The sequence below is a fragment of the Lampetra fluviatilis genome, chromosome 61, assembly GCF_964198595.1.
Source record: "Lampetra fluviatilis chromosome 61, kcLamFluv1.1, whole genome shotgun sequence".
NCBI classification, from domain to species: Eukaryota; Metazoa; Chordata; class Hyperoartia; order Petromyzontiformes; family Petromyzontidae; genus Lampetra; species Lampetra fluviatilis.
The window spans coordinates 4,587,239-4,603,350 of NC_136335.1; positions in this window are offsets into that span (position 1 = coordinate 4,587,239).

Consider the following 16,112-nt stretch of genomic DNA (forward strand, 5'->3'; position numbering starts at 1 on the left):
AAAAAAAAGTCCATCCTGTGTGTTTGTTAATTTTTTAATATTTTAGGCAGGAAATGGCAGGAAATGCGTTTTCAAATTTAGATTTTTGTTTTTCTGGGGAGGGGACCCCAGACCCCCTGGAAGATTTGTTCCCCCCCAATGTTGACTCCATGGCTACGGCCTTGCTTGTGGGGCGTACTTGGGTGAGTGGCTGGGTGAGTGAGTGAGTGGCTGGGTGAGTGAGTGGGTGGCTGGGTGAGTGAGTGGGTGGCTGGGTGGGTGGGTGAGTGGATGGCTGGGTGAGTGAGTGGGTGGCTGGGAGAATGGGTGAGTGAGTGGATGGCTGGGTGAGTGAGTGGGTGGCTGGGAGAATGGGTGAGTGAGTGGGTGAGTAGGTGGGTGAGTGGGTGGCTGGGAGAATGGGTGAGTGAGTGGGTGAGTAGGTGGGTGAGTGGGTGGCTGGGAGAATGGGTGAGTGAGTGGGTGGCTGGGTGAGTGAGTGGGTGGCTGGGAGAATGGGTGAGTGAGTGGGTGAGTAGGTGGGTGAGTGGGTGGCTGGGAGAATGGGTGAGTGAGTGGGTGAGTAGGTGGGTGAGTGAGTGGGTGGCTGGGAGAATGGGTGAGTGAGTGGGTGGCTGGGAGAATGGGTGAGTGAGTGGGTGAGTAGGTGGGTGAGTGAGTGGGTGGCTGGGAGAATGGGTGAGTGAGTGGGTGAGTAGGTGGGTGAGTGAGTGGGTGGCTGGGAGAATGGGTGAGTGAGTGGGTGGCTGGGAGAATGGGTGAGTGAGTGGGTGAGTAGGTGAATGAGTGAGTGGGTGGCTGGGAGAATGGGTGAGTGAGTGGGTGAGTAGGTGGGTGAGTGAGTGGGTGGCTGGGAGAATGGGTGAGTGAGTGGGTGAGTAGGTGGGTGAGTGAGTGGGTGGCTGGGAGAATGGGTGAGTGAGTGGGTGAGTAGGTGGGTGAGTGAGTGGGTGGCTGAGAGAATGGGTGAGTGAGTGGGTGGCTGGGAGAATGGGTGAGTGAGTGGGTGAGTAGGTGGGTGAGTGAGTGGGTGGCTGGGAGAATGGGTGAGTGAGTGGGTGAGTAGGTGGGTGAGTGAGTGGGTGGCTGGGAGAATGGGTGAGTGAGTGGGTGGCTGGGAGAATGGGTGAGTGAGTGGGTGGCTGGGAGAATGGGTGAGTGAGTGGGTGGCTGGGAGAATGGGTGAGTGAGTGGGTGAGTAGGTGGGTGAGTGAGTGGGTGGCTGGGAGAATGGGTGAGTGAGTGGGTGGCTGGGAGAATGGGTGAGTGAGTGGGTGAGTAGGTGGGTGAGTGAGTGGGTGGCTGGGAGAATGGGTGAGTGAGTGGGTGAGTAGGTGGGTGAGTGAGTGGGTGGCTGGGAGAATGGGTGAGTGAGTGGGTGAGTAGGTGGATGAGTGAGTGGGTGGCTGGGAGAATGGGTGAGTGAGTGGGTGGCTGGGAGAATGGGTGAGTGAGTGGGTGAGTAGGTGGGTGAGTGAGTGGGTGGCTGGGAGAATGGGTGAGTGAGTGGGTGAGTGAGTGGGTGGCTGTGAGAATGGGTGAGTGAGTGGGTGGCTGGGAGAATGGGTGAGTGAGTGGGTGAGTAGCTGGGTGAGTGAGTGGGTGGCTGGGAGAATGGGTGAGTGAGTGGGTGAGTAGGTGGGTGAGTGAGTGGGTGGCTGGGAGAATGGGTGAGTGAGTGGGTGAGTAGGTGGGTGAGTGAGTGGGTGGCTGGGAGAATGGGTGAGTGAGTGGGTGGCTGGGTGAGTGAGTGGTTGGCTGGGTGAGTGAGTGGGTGGCTGGGTGAGTGAGTGGGTGGCTGGGAGAATGGGTGAGTGAGTGGGTGAGTAGGTGGGTGAGTGAGTGGGTGGCTGGGTGAGTGAGTGGGTGGCTGGGAGAATGGGTGAGTGAGTGGGTGGCTGGGTGAGTGAGTGGGTGGCTGGGTGAGTGAGTAGGTGGGTGAGTAGGTGGGTGATTGAGTGGGTGGCTGGGTGAGTGAGTGGGTGGCTGGGTGAGTGAGTAGGTGGGTGAGTGAGTGGGTGAGTGAGTGGGTGAGTAGGTGGGTGAGTGAGTAGGCCTTGGGCCAGATCAACACCCGGCGGCCTTTGTCTCTCCAATGCTGATGGTTGTCTCACCCGCGCCAGGTGACCATTTAGGGCTGAGTCGACCTATGCTGGCTCTGAACCGGTTTCAGAAAAAAATCCCCGTATAGCCTCAACAAGACTGTTGGGGCAAGTGCTGTTAGCGAGCAGCACCTATGAACACTGGCACGGCACACGAGGGGGTGGGTGGTCAACACCAGGCCCGGCCGCCTTTGTCTCCCCAGTGGCGATGTTTACACACCGCCCAGGTGCTCGTTTGAGGCTGAGTCGACCTAGGGGAGGCCCAGGTACCGGTTCAGATAATCGATCTCGGCTCGCCGGGTTCGTAGCGCAGCGTAGCGCTAACCACTCCACCACCGCTCCCCACTTAACACACACACATGCTCACACACACACTGACACGCACACGCACACCCCACACACACCTACGACCGCTATGGAATTATAAACATGCGAATGATTTTTTCTTTTTAAAGAATAATGGACGTCAAACGTCGGCGCAGCAACGTGTACCTGTCGTGGGCACGTGACCCCGTCCATTGTTGTGACCTCGTGTTTTTACCCTCACCTATGAACGTGGTGGATCCATACCATCTCACACCCACCCACACCCACCCACACACCCACCCACACATCCACCCACCCACACACACACCCACCCACACACCCACACCCACCCACACACCCACACACACACACCCACCCACACACACCCACCCACCCACACACCCACCCACCCACACACACACCCACACACCCACCCACACCCACACACCCACGCAGCTCACGCCTGCGTTTCGAGGCAGACCGCGTGCAACGAGCTCGCCGCTTAACCACGTTTGGGTGCCGCTTGCGCCTCCGATCAGCGCGGTTTGCCTACGAGAGGCGCGACCCGAGGTGCCACGTGGACACGGACGCCAACGAAATCGGCGGTTCCCATTTCAAAACGAACTCTTTGATTTTTCAAGCTCGAGCCGGACGGACGCCCAATTGCCCACGACACTTGGTGGCGGGCGAGTTGAAGGGATGACGGCGTTGATGGGGCGTGCAAGGGGGCTGGTGGTGATGTGGGTGGTGGTGGTGGTGGTGACGGTGGTGACGGAACCTCACGGATCTCTCGGCTTCCCCACTGGAGCTCCCGAGGAGGTGTGCGAGGATATGGCCCCGCAACACGACGGCTCGAACGCTTTGGCGGGCAGCCCCTACTCGCTCTACACCAGCCACGACGCCTTCTCCTACGGCTCCAGGATACAAGGTGGGTCCGCCCGGCTCGGCGCGGTCCGTGCGTTCGTGTGTGTTCGTGCGTGTGTTCGTGTGTGTTCGTGTGTGTGTGTGTGTTCGTGTGTGTGTGTGTTGGTGTGTGTGTGTGTGTTCGTGTGTGTGTGTTGGTGTGTGTGTGTCTGAGTGTGTGTGTTCGGGTGTGTGTCTGCGTGTGTGTGTTCGTGTGTGTGTGTGCGTGTGTGTGTGTCTGCGTGTGTGTTTCTGAGTGTGTGTGTCTGAGTGTGTGTGTGTGTGTGTCTGCGTGTGTGTGTGCGTGTGTGTGTCTGCGTGTGTGTGTCTGAGTGTGTGTGTGTGTCTGCGTGTGTGTGTTCGTGTGTGTGTCTGCGTGTGTGTGTTCGTGTGTGTGTGCGTGTGTGTGTCTGAGTGTGTGTGTGTGTGTCTGCGTGTGTGTTTCTGAGTGTGTGTCTGAGTGTGTGTGTGTGTTCGTGTGTGTGTCTGCGTGTGTGTGTCTGCGTGTGTGTGTCTGAGTGTGTGTGTGTGTCTGCGTGTGTGTGTTCGTGTGTGTGTCTGCGTGTGTGTGTTCGTGTGTGTGTGCGTGTGTGTGTCTGAGTGTGTGTGTGTGTGTCTGCGTGTGTGTTTCTGAGTGTGTGTCTGAGTGTGTGTGTGTGTTCGTGTGTGTGTCTGCGTGTGTGTGTCTGCGTGTGTGTGTCTGAGTGTGTGTGTGTGTGTGTCTGCGTGTGTGTGTTCGTGTGTGTGTCTGCGTGTGTGCGTGCACGTGTGCGTGCGTGCGTGCGTGTGTGTACGCGTGTGTGTGCGCGTGTGCATGCGTGTATGTTTACGTATGTGTGTGCGCACGTCTGTATGTTCTTGTGTGTGTGTGCGTGTGTGTGTGCGTGTGTGTGTTCGTGTGTGCGTGCTTGTGTGTGTATTCGTGCATGTGAGCGCGTGTATGTGTGAGCGCGTGTATGTGTGTGCGCGTGTGCGTGCGTGTGTGTGCGTATGTGTGCGCACGTGTGTTCGTGCGTGTGCGTGCGTGTGTGTGCGTATGTGTGCGCACGTGTGCGTGCGTGTGTGTGCGCGTGTGCGTGCGTGCGTGCGCGTGTGTGTGCGCGCGTGCGTGTACGCGCGTGTGTGTGTGTGCATGTGTGCATGCGTGTGTGTGTGTACGTATGTGTGAGCGCGTGTATGTGTGTGCGCGTGTGCGTGCGTGTGTGTGCGTATGTGTGCGCACGTGTGTTCGTGCGTGTGCGTGCGTGTGTGTGCGTATGTGTGCGCGCGTGTGCGTGCGTGTGTGTGCGCGTGTGCGTGCGTGCGCGTGTGTGTGCGCGCGTGCGTGTACGCGCGTGTGTGTGCATGTGTGCATGCGTGTGTGCACGTGTGCATGCGTGTGTGTGTGTACGTATGTGTGCGCACGTGTGTGTGTGTGCGTTTGTGTGTCTGCGTGTGTGTGTGTATGCCTGTGTTTGTCTGCGTGTGTGTGTCTGCGTGTGCGTGTGTTCGTGTGTGCGTGCTTGTGTGTGTGTTCGTGCATGTGCGCGCGTGTGTGTGCGTGTGTGCGCGCGTGTGTGCGTGTGCGCGCGTGTGTGCGCGTGTGTGTGTATGTGGAAGCTACCTGGTCTATCGCTCCACACGAAGCTTCGGGTCTTCTCGGCCACGGTCATTCCCCCCCCCCCCCCCCCTATGGAACGTCTGTTATAAACATTCAGGCTGGCCTGCCTACGCTCCATCCTGGGTTTAACCAGGCTGGATTGTGTGAGGAGCTCACAAATCCAGAAGAGATCTGGGCAAAGTCCCATCGGTGAGCTCCTCCGGCAGGCAAGGCTGCGTTGGCTGGGTCATGTAGCCCGCATGCCCAGCCACCGCATGCCTAAACAGCTTTTGTTCGGCCGGATCGAGGGGGCTAAACGGGCGCGGCACGGGCTAGAGAAGAGATGGAGTGATGTGGTACAGGAGGACGTGGAGCTGAGTGGACTTGCCGATGACTGGTACCAGCGGTGTCAAGATCGGCCTCTGTGGAGGAGGCTCGTGAAGGACGCTGCTACTGGGCAGTCGATATCTCGGCACCACGCCGCCCCAAAGTGGATCATCATTCAGCGTGACTGCGTTATGTTGAATTCTATCCAGTACAAGTACAGACAAGTAGGAATTGTATACTTCACTCTAAATATCATGAATGCATGTTGACGATATATTCAATTGGATGCTGCGCTCTAGACGTGACGGCATGTTGATGATCTATCCAATTTGGATGCCCCACTCTCGGAATCATGACGGCATGCTGACCAACGTACGGGACATAGCCAATTAATCTTCTTGGTTCTTTCGGTGAAGTCACGTAGAAGGGGAAAAATAAAATAATACAAATAAACGTAATGAAATACAATTCTCACGACGTTTCGGCCACAACGCAAGCAGCCGTCCTCAGGTGAAGAACAGGGCTGTCGGAAAGACAGCGTCATTCAGACATCATCGCCTCCCATCACCGCGCGCGCGCGCCTCCCATCATCAGCGCGGTTGGCTCCGCGCGACCGCGGAGCCAACCGCGCTCGATGGCTCAGCCAGAAGGCCGCCGCGTGACGACGTCGTCGATGATGATGACGGCAACGATGACGACGACAATGATGATGATGACGACGATGATGATGACGATGATGACGATGATGATGATGATGCCGATGATGACGACGATGACGATGACGACGACGATGACGATGATGACAACGACGACGATGATGACGACGATGATGACGATGACGACGATGACGACGATGATGACGATGACAACAACGACGACGATGACAACAACGACGACGATGATGACGACGACGATGATGACGACGATGATGACAACAACGACGACGATGACAACAACGACGACGATGATGACGACGACGATGATGACGACGATGATGACGACGACGATGACGATGACAACAACGACGACGATGACAACAACGACGACGATGATGACGACGATGACGACGACAACGACGACGACGATGACGACGATGACGATGACAACAATGACGACGACGACGATGACGATGACGATAACAACGACAACAACGATGACGACGCTTGTGCGTTGCAGTCAGAATCGTGGGCACGTACGAGGGCTTCTTGCTGCAGGCGCGGCTCGCCAACAGCACGAGGGTGGTGGGCACCTGGGACAGCCCGCCCCGCGGGACTCGACACCTCCTGGTACGCGCTGCCCGCCCGCGCTGCGTCTTGAACACGGGTAACGTCGTGTTCATTCTCTCTTTGTGCCGATATGTGTCCTCTCTCTGTGTGCCCTTGTGATGTCTGTCTGCTTGTGTGTCTGTCTATAGTTTTCTAGTTAGATTTCTGTTGCTATTTCTGTTATGCCTGATGACGAATGCTTGTGTTGCAATCGAAACGTCGTAATATGCTATTCTTTTAATTTATTATTTTATTTTTAGACGTCACTTAACCGAAAGAACCAAAGAATAATTCCTGCAGTCACGAAAGCTCCAAAATTAAGGTCGTCGTGTTAACTTTGTTCACCGGGTAACGGGCCGTCCATAAATGACGTCATGCACCTGGGGCGGGGGATGGAGGTCAGACATTTGTGACGATGTGTGACGAGGGGGGTTTGAGAAATGTGACGTCGCGTCAAAATGCGCAACTTTAAATAAATATCGATTTAAAGGTAAAGTCACGTAGGTAAAACATTAAAATTAATAAAAGTAAAATAAAATAAAAAATAAAAATCACGACGTTTCTTTATTTTATTTTACTTTTATTAATTTTAATGTTTTACCTACGTGACTTTACCGAAAAAACCTAAGAAGATGAATCCTTGCAGTCACGAAAGCTTCAAATCTAGAATCGATTTAAAGCTTTCGTGACTGCAGGGATTCATCTTCTTGGTTCTTTCGGTAAAGTCGTCACGTAGAAGGGAAGTAATAAAATAATAAAAATAAAACAATACAATCATAAAATAATAAAAATGTATTAAATAATCAAAATATAATCCAATAAAATAATAAAAATATAAAACAATAAAATATTAAATTTCGATTTAAAGCTTTCGTGACTGCAGGGATTCATCTTCTTGGTTCTTTCGGCAAAGTCACGTTGTGGCCGAAAACGTCGTGAGAATTATTTTATGATGTTTTATTTTATTCTTTTTATTGTTTACATTCTACGTGACTTTAAATAAATATAGAATTGTTATAACAACACTAATTGTTATAACAGCACTCCTACAACATCAGAGTGCAGCGCCACATTAAATACGCACTACAATGACAATAGTTTAAAGCGATTTGAAGCGCGTTTCATATTTTTTTGGGAGGGGGGGGGGGCAGAGCTTTGTGACGTCATATTTGAGGGGGGGGGGTCTGACTTTTTGTGACGCCGTGTGACGAAGGGGGGGGGGGGTCAAACATCGTCTAAAATCGCGTGACGTCATTTATGGACGGCCCTAAGGCCCCCGCTGAGTAGTGAGGGATGGTGGGAGGTGAGGGATGGTGAGTGGTGAGGGATGGTGGGAGGTGAGGGATGGTGAGTGGTGAGGGATGGTGAGTGGTGAGGGATGGTGAGTGGTGAGGGATGGTGGGAGGTGAGGGATGGTGGGTGGTGAGGGATGGTGGGTGGTGAGGAATGGTGAGTGGTGAGGGATGGTGAGTGGTGAGGGATGGTGAGGGATGGTGGGAGGTGAGGGATGGTGGGGAGGTGAGGGATGGTGAGTGGTGAGGGATGGTGGGGAGGTGAGGGATGGTGAGTGGTGAGGGAGGTGGGAGGTGAGGGATGGTGAGTGGTGAGGAATGGTGGGAGGTGAGGGATGGTGAGTGGTGAGGGATGGTGAGAGGTGAGGGATGGTGGGAGGTGAGGGATGGTGGGGAGGTGAGGGATGGTGGGAGGTGAGGGATGGTGGGAGGTGAGGGATGGTGAGTGGTGAGGGATGGTGGGAGGTGAGGGATGGTGAGTGGTGAGGGATGGTGGGAGGTGAGGGATGGTGGGAGGTGAGGGATGATGAGTGGTGAGGGATGGTGGGAGGTGAGGGATGGTGGGGAGGTGAGGGATGGTGGGAGGTGAGGGATGATGAGTGGTGAGGGATGGTGGGAGGTGAGGGATGGTGGGAGGTGAGGGATGGTGGGAGGTGAGGGATGGTGGGGAGGTGAGGGATGGTGGGAGGTGATGGATGATGAGTGGTGAGGGATAGTGGGAGGTGAGGGATGGTGGGAGGTGAGGGATGGTGGGAGGTGAGGGATGGTGGGAGGTGAGGGATGGTGAGTGGTGAGGGATGGTGAGTGGTGAGGGATGGTGGGAGGTGAGGGATGGTGAGTGGTGAGGGATGGTGAGTGGTGAGGGATGGTGGGAGGTGAGGGATGGTGGGAGGTGAGGGATGGTGAGTGGTGAGGGATGGTGGGAGGTGAGGGATGGTGGGAGGTGAGGGATGGTGGGGAGGTGAGGGATGGTGAGTGGTGAGGGATGGTGGGGAGGTGAGGGATGGTGGGAGGTGAGGGATGGTGGGAGGTGAGGGATGGTGGGAGGTGAGGGATGGTGGGGAGGTGAGGGATGGTGGGAGGTGAGGGATGGTGGGAGGTGAGGGATGGTGAGTGGTGAGGGATGGTGAGTGGTGAGGGATGGTGGGAGGTGAGGGATGGTGAGTGGTGAGGGAGGTGGGAGGTGAGGGATGGTGGGAGGTGAGGGATGGTGGGGAGGTGAGGGATGGTGGGAGGTGAGGGATGGTGGGAGGTGAGGGATGGTGAGTGGTGAGGGAGGTGGGAGGTGAGGGATGGTGGGGAGGTGAGGGATGGTGGGAGGTGAGGGATGGTGGGAGGTGAGGGATGGTGGGAGGTGAGGGATGGTGAGTGGTGAGGGATGGTGAGTGGTGAGGGATGGTGGGAGGTGAGGGATGGTGGGAGGTGAGGGATGGTGGGGAGGTGAGGGATGGTGGGAGGTGAGGGATGGTGGGAGGTGAGGGATGGTGGGAGGTGAGGGATGGTGGGGAGGTGAGGGATGGTGGGAGGTGAGGGATGGTGGGAGGTGAGGGATGGTGAGTGGTGAGGGATGGTGAGTGGTGAGGGATGGTGAGTGGTGAGGGATGTGGGAGGTGAGGGATGGTGGGAGGTGAGGGATGGTGAGTGGTGAGGAATGGTGAGTGGTGAGGGATGGTGAGTGGTGAGGGATGGTGGGAGGTGAGGGATGGTGGGGAGGTGAGGGATGGTGGGAGGTGAGGGATGGTGGGAGGTGAGGGATGGTGGGAGGTGAGGGATGGTGGGGAGGTGAGGGATGGTGGGGAGGTGAGGGATGGTGGGAGGTGAGGGATGGTGGGAGGTGAGGGATGGTGAGTGGTGAGGGATGGTGGGAGGTGAGGGATGGTGGGGAGGTGAGGGATGGTGGGAGGTGAGGGATGGTGGGAGGTGAGGGATGGTGGGAGGTGAGGGATGGTGGGAGGTGAGGGATGGTGGGAGGTGAGGGATGGTGGGATGTGAGGGATGGTGGGAGGTGAGGGATGGTGGGAGGTGAGGGATGGTGAGTGGTGAGGGATGGTGGGAGGTGAGGGATGGTGGGGAGGTGAGGGATGGTGAGTGGTGAGGGAGGTGGGAGGTGAGGGATGGTGGGAGGTGAGGGATGGTGAGTGGTGAGGGATGGTGGGAGGTGAGGGATGGTGGGGAGGTGAGGGATGGTGAGTGGTGAGGGAGGTGGGAGGTGAGGGATGGTGGGAGGTGAGGGATGGTGGGAGGTGAGGGATGGTGGGTGGTGAGGAATGGTGGGAGGTGAGGGATGGTGGGGAGGTGAGGGATGGTGGGAGGTGAGGGATGGTGGGAGGTGAGGGATGGTGGGAGGTGAGGGATGGTGGGAGGTGAGGGATGGTGGGAGGTGAGGGATGGTGGGAGGTGAGGGATGGTGGGAGGTGAGGGATGGTGGGAGGTGAGGGATGGTGGGAGGTGAGGGATGGTGGGAGGTGAGGGATGGTGGGGAGGTGAGGGATGGTGAGTGGTGAGGGAGGTGAGGGATGGTGGGAGGTGAGGGATGGTGGGAGGTGAGGGATGGTGGGAGGTGAGGGATGGTGGGTGGTGAGGAATGGTGGGAGGTGAGGGATGGTGGGGAGGTGAGGGATGGTGGGAGGTGAGGGATGGTGGGAGGTGAGGGATGGTGGGAGGTGAGGGATGGTGGGAGGTGAGGGATGGTGGGAGGTGAGGGATGGTGGGGAGGTGAGGGATGGTGGGAGGTGAGGGATGGTGGGAGGTGAGGGATGGTGGGAGGTGAGGGATGGTGGGAGGTGAGGGATGGTGAGTGGTGAGGGATGGTGAGTGGTGAGGGATGGTGAGTGGTGAGGGATGGTGGGAGGTGAGGGATGGTGGGGAGGTGAGGGATGGTGGGAGGTGAGGGATGGTGGGAGGTGAGGGATGGTGAGTGGTGAGGGATGGTGAGTGGTGAGGGATGGTGAGTGGTGAGGGATGGTGGGAGGTGAGGAATGGTGAGGAGGTGAGGGATGGTGGGAGGTGATGGATGGTGGGAGGTGAGGGATGATGAGTGGTGAGGGATGGTGGGAGGTGAGGGATGGTGAGTGGTGAGGGATGGTGAGTGGTGAGGGATGGTGAGTGGTGAGGGATGGTGGGAGGTGAGGGATTTTGGGAGGTGAGGGATGGTGGGAGGTGAGGGATGGTGAGTGGTGAGGGATGGTGGGAGGTGAGGGATGGTGAGTGGTGAGGGATAGTGAGTGGTGAGGGATGGTGGGGAGATGAGGGATGGTGGGAGGTGAGGGATGGTGAGTGGTGAGGGATGGTGAGTGGTGAGGGATGGTGGGAGGTGAGGGATGGTGAGTGGTGAGGGATGGTGAGTGGTGAGGGATGGTGAGTGGTGAGGGATGGTGGGAGGTGAGGGATGGTGAGTGGTGAGGGGTGGTGGGAGGTGAGGGATGGTGAGTGGTGAGGGATGGTGAGTGGTGAGGGATGGTGAGTGGTGAGGGACGGTGGGAGGTGAGGGATGGTGAGTGGTGAGGGATGGTGAGTGGTGAGGGATGGTGGGAGGTGAGGGATGGTGAGTGGTGAGGGATGGTGAGTGGTGAGGGATGGTGGGAGGTGAGGGATGGTGAGTGGTGAGGGATGGTGAGTGGTGAGGGATGGTGAGTGGTGAGGGATGGTGGGAGGTGAGGGATGGTGAGTAGTGAGGGATGGTGGGAGGTGAGGGATGGTGGGAGGTGAGGGATGATGGGAGGTGAGGGATGGTGAGTGGTGAGGGATAGTGAGTGGTGAGGGATGGTGAGTGGTGAGGGATGGTGGGAGGTGAGGGATGGTGGGAGGTGAGGGATGGTGAGTGGTGAGGGATGGTGAGTGGTGAGGGATGGTGGGAGGTGAGGGATGGTGGGGAGGTGAGGGATGGTGGGATGTGAGGGATGGTGAGGAGGTGAGGGATGGTGGGAGGTGATGGATGGTGGGAGGTGAGCGATGGTGAGTGGTGAGGGATGGTGGGAGGTGAGGGATGGTGAGTGGTGAGGGATGGTGAGTGGTGAGGGATGGTGAGTGGTGAGGGATGGTGGGAGGTGAGGGATTTTGGGAGGTGAGGGATGGTGGGAGGTGAGGGATGGTGAGTGGTGAGGGATGGTGGGAGGTGAGGGATGGTGAGTGGTGAGGGATAGTGAGTGGTGAGGGATGGTGGGGAGATGAGGGATGGTGGGAGGTGAGGGATGGTGAGTGGTGAGGGATGGTGAGTGGTGAGTGGTGAGGGATGGTGGGAGGTGAGGGATGGTGAGTGGTGAGGGATGGTGAGTGGTGAGGGATGGTGAGTGGTGAGGGATGGTGGGAGGTGAGGGATGGTGAGTGGTGAGGGATGGTGGGAGGTGAGGGATGGTGAGTGGTGAGGGATGGTTAGTGGTGAGGGATGGTGAGTGGTGAGGGATGGTAGGAGGTGAGGGATGGTGAGTGGTGAGGGATGGTGAGTGGTGAGGGATGGTGAGTGGTGAGGGATGGTGGGAGGTGAGGGATGGTGAGTGGTGAGGGATGGTGAGTGGTGAAGGATGGTGAGTGGTGAGGGATGGTGGGAGGTGAGGGATGGTGAGTGGTGAGGGATGGTGAGTGGTGAGGGATGGTGAGTGGTGAGGGATGGTGGGAGGTGAGGGATGGTGAGTGGTGAGGGATGGTGGGAGGTGAGGGATGGTGAGTGGTGAGGGATGGTGAGTGGTGAGGGATGGTGGGAGGTGAGGGATGGTGAGTGGTGAGGGATGGTGAGTGGTGAGGGATGGTGAGTGGTGAGGGATGGTGGGGAGATGAGGGATGGTGGGAGGTGAGGGATGGTGAGTGGTGAGGGATGGTGGGAGGTGAGGGATGGTGGGAGGTGAGGGATGGTGGGAGGTGAGGGATGGTGGGGAGGTGAGGGATGGTGGGGAGGTGAGGGATGGTGGGAGGTGAGGGATGGTGAGTGGTGAGGGAAGGTGAGTGGTGAGAGATGGTGAGTGGTGAGGGATGGTGAGTGGTGAGGGATGGTGAGTGGTGAGGGATGGTGAGTGGTGAGGGATGGTGTGAGGTGAGGGATGGTGAGTGGTGAGGGATGGTGGGAGGTGAGGGATGGTGGGAGGTCAGGGATGGTGGGAGGTGAGGGATGGTGGGGAGGTGAGGGATGGTGGGGAGGTGAGGGATGGTGGGAGGTGAGGGATGGTGAGTGGTGACTGATGGTGGGAGGTGAGGGATGGTGGGAGGTGAGGGATGGTGGGAGGTGAGGGATGGTGGGGAGGTGAGGGATGGTGGGGAGGTGAGGGATGTTGGGAGGTGAGGGATGGTGATTGGTGAGGAATGCTGGGGAGGTGAGGAACGTGGGAAGGTAAGAGACGTGAAATATGCCATACAACAGGAACGCTGCAATTCGCGCCCGACGCGGCAAGCGATTGAGGGTTTCTCAAGGGACAGAGGCGAGTGGGGGCTTTGATCCGACGCGGAGGTTTGAGCCGCCGTCTCTTGTGGTGCCGCGCAGTGCACCACGCTGGAGGGCGCGGTGACCCACTCGAGCAAGGTGGACAAGCACGACCAGAATTTCACGTGGATCGCCCCCGAGTCCAGCGCTGCCGGCTCCATACAGTTTGTGTGGGAGCCTCACTCTCACATGCAGCCGCAGATGGGCCTCGTCTGAATCGCAATGCGCCCACTCGCTCACCGACTCGCTCACTGTCACACTCACCCGCTCGCCCACCGACTCGCTCACCGTTCCACTCACCCGCTCGCTCACCGACTCACTCACCGTTAGACTCACCCACCGACTCACTCACTGTCACACTCACCCACTCACCCACTCACCCAGCGACTCACTCACTGTCACACTCACCCACTCGCCCACCGACTCGCTCACCGTCCCACTCACCCACTCACCCACCGAATCACTGAATGTCACACTCACCCACTCACCCACCGACTCGCTCACTGTCACACTCACCCGCTCGCCCACCGACTCACTCACTGTCACACTCACCCACTCACCCACCGACTCGATCACCGTGCCACTCACCCACTCACCCACCGACTCACTCACTGTCACACTCACCCGCTCACCCACCGACTCGATCACCGTTCCACTCACCCACTCACCCACCGACTCACTCACCGTCCCACTCACCCAGTCACCCACCGACTCGCTCACAGTTCCACTCACCCACTCGCTCACCGACTCGCTCACCGTGCCACTCGCCCACCGACTCACTCAGTGTCACACTCACCCGCTCGCTCACCGACTCGCTCACTGTCACACTCACCCGCTCGCCCACCGACTCACTCACTGTCACACTCACCCACTCGCCCACCGACTCGCTCACCGTTCCACTAATCCACTCGCCCACCGACTCACTCACCGTGCCACTCACCCACTCACCCACCGAATCACTGAATGGCACACTCACTCACTCACCCACCGACTCACTCACTGCCACACTCACCCACTCACCCACCGACTCGCTCACCGTTCCACTCACCCGCTCGCCCACCGACTCACTCACTGTCACACTCACCCACTCACCCACCGACTCACTCACTGTCACACTCACCCACTCACCCACCGACTCGCTCACCGTTCCACTCACCCGCTCGCCCACCGACTCACTCACTGTCACACTCACCCACTCACCCACCGACTCACTCACTGTCACACTCACCCACTCACCCACCGACTCACTCACTGTCACACTCACCCACTCACCCACCGACTCGCTCACGGTTCCACTCACCCGCTCGCCCACCGACTCACTCACTGTCACACTCACCCACTCACCCACCGACTCACTCACTGTCACACTCACCCACTCACCCACCGACTCACTCACTGTCACACTCACCCACTCACCCACCGACTCACTCACTGTCACACTCACCCACTAACCCACCGACTCACTCACTGTCACACTCACCCACTCACCCACCGACTCGCTCACCGTTCCACTCACCCCGCTCGCCCACCGACTCACTCACTGTCACACTCACCCACTCACCCACCGACTCATTCACTGTCACACTCACCCGCTCACCCACCGACTCACTCACTGTCACACTCACCCACTCACCCACCGACTCACTCACTGTCACACTCACCTACTCATCCACCGACTCACTCACTGTCACACTCACCTACTCATCCACCGACTCACTCACTGTCACACTCACCCACCGACTCACTCACTGTCACACTCACCTACTCATCCACCGACTCACTCACTGTCACACTCACCCACCGACTCACTCACTGTCACACTCACCTACTCATCCACCGACTCACTCACTGTCACACTCACCCACCGACTCACTCACTGTCACACTCACCTACTCATCCACCGACTCACTCACTGTCACACTCACCCACTCGCCCACCGACTCGCTCACCGTTTCACTCACCCACCGAATCACTCACTGTCACACTCACCCACTCGCCCACCGACTCGCTCACCGTTCCACTCACCCACCGAATCACTCACTGTCACACTCACCCACTCACCCACCGACTCACTCATTGTCACACTCACCCACTCGCCCACCGACTCGCTCACCGTTTCACTCACCCACCGAATCACTCACTGTCACACTCACCCACTCGCCCACCGACTCGCTCACCGTTCCACTCACCCACCGAATCACTCACTGTCACACTCACCCACTCACCCACCGACTCGCTCACCGTGCCACTCACCCACTCACCCACCGACTTGCTCACCGTTCCACTCACCCACCGAATCACTCAATGTCACACTCACCCACTCACCCACCGACTCGCTCACCGTCCCACTCACCCACTCGCCCACCGACTCGCTCACCGTCCCACTCACCCACTCACCCACCGAATCACTCAATGTCACACTCACCCGCTCGCCCACCGACTCACCCACTGTCACACTCACCCACTCACCAACCGACTCACTCACTGTCTCACTCACTCACTCACCCAGTCACTCAATCACCCCACTCATCTACAAAGATCATCGACTCAATTACTCCCCACTCATCACAGACTCACACATATACCCATATACTTACACATGGATCTATAGACTCACGCAGAGACCTATAGTCACACATCGAGACATAGATTCACACATATACCCATATACTTACACATGGACCTATAGACGCACACAGTGACTCATAGAATAATGCACAGATCAATATCCTCGCACAGAGACCCACAGACTCACAAAGTGGCCCACAGACTCACACAAAGACCCATAGACTCACACAAAGACCCATAGACTCACACGAAGACCCACACATTCACACAGACACCCATGTACTCACACATAGACTCACACGAAGACTCACAGACTCACACAGAGACCCACAGACTCACACGGAGACCCACAGACTCCTC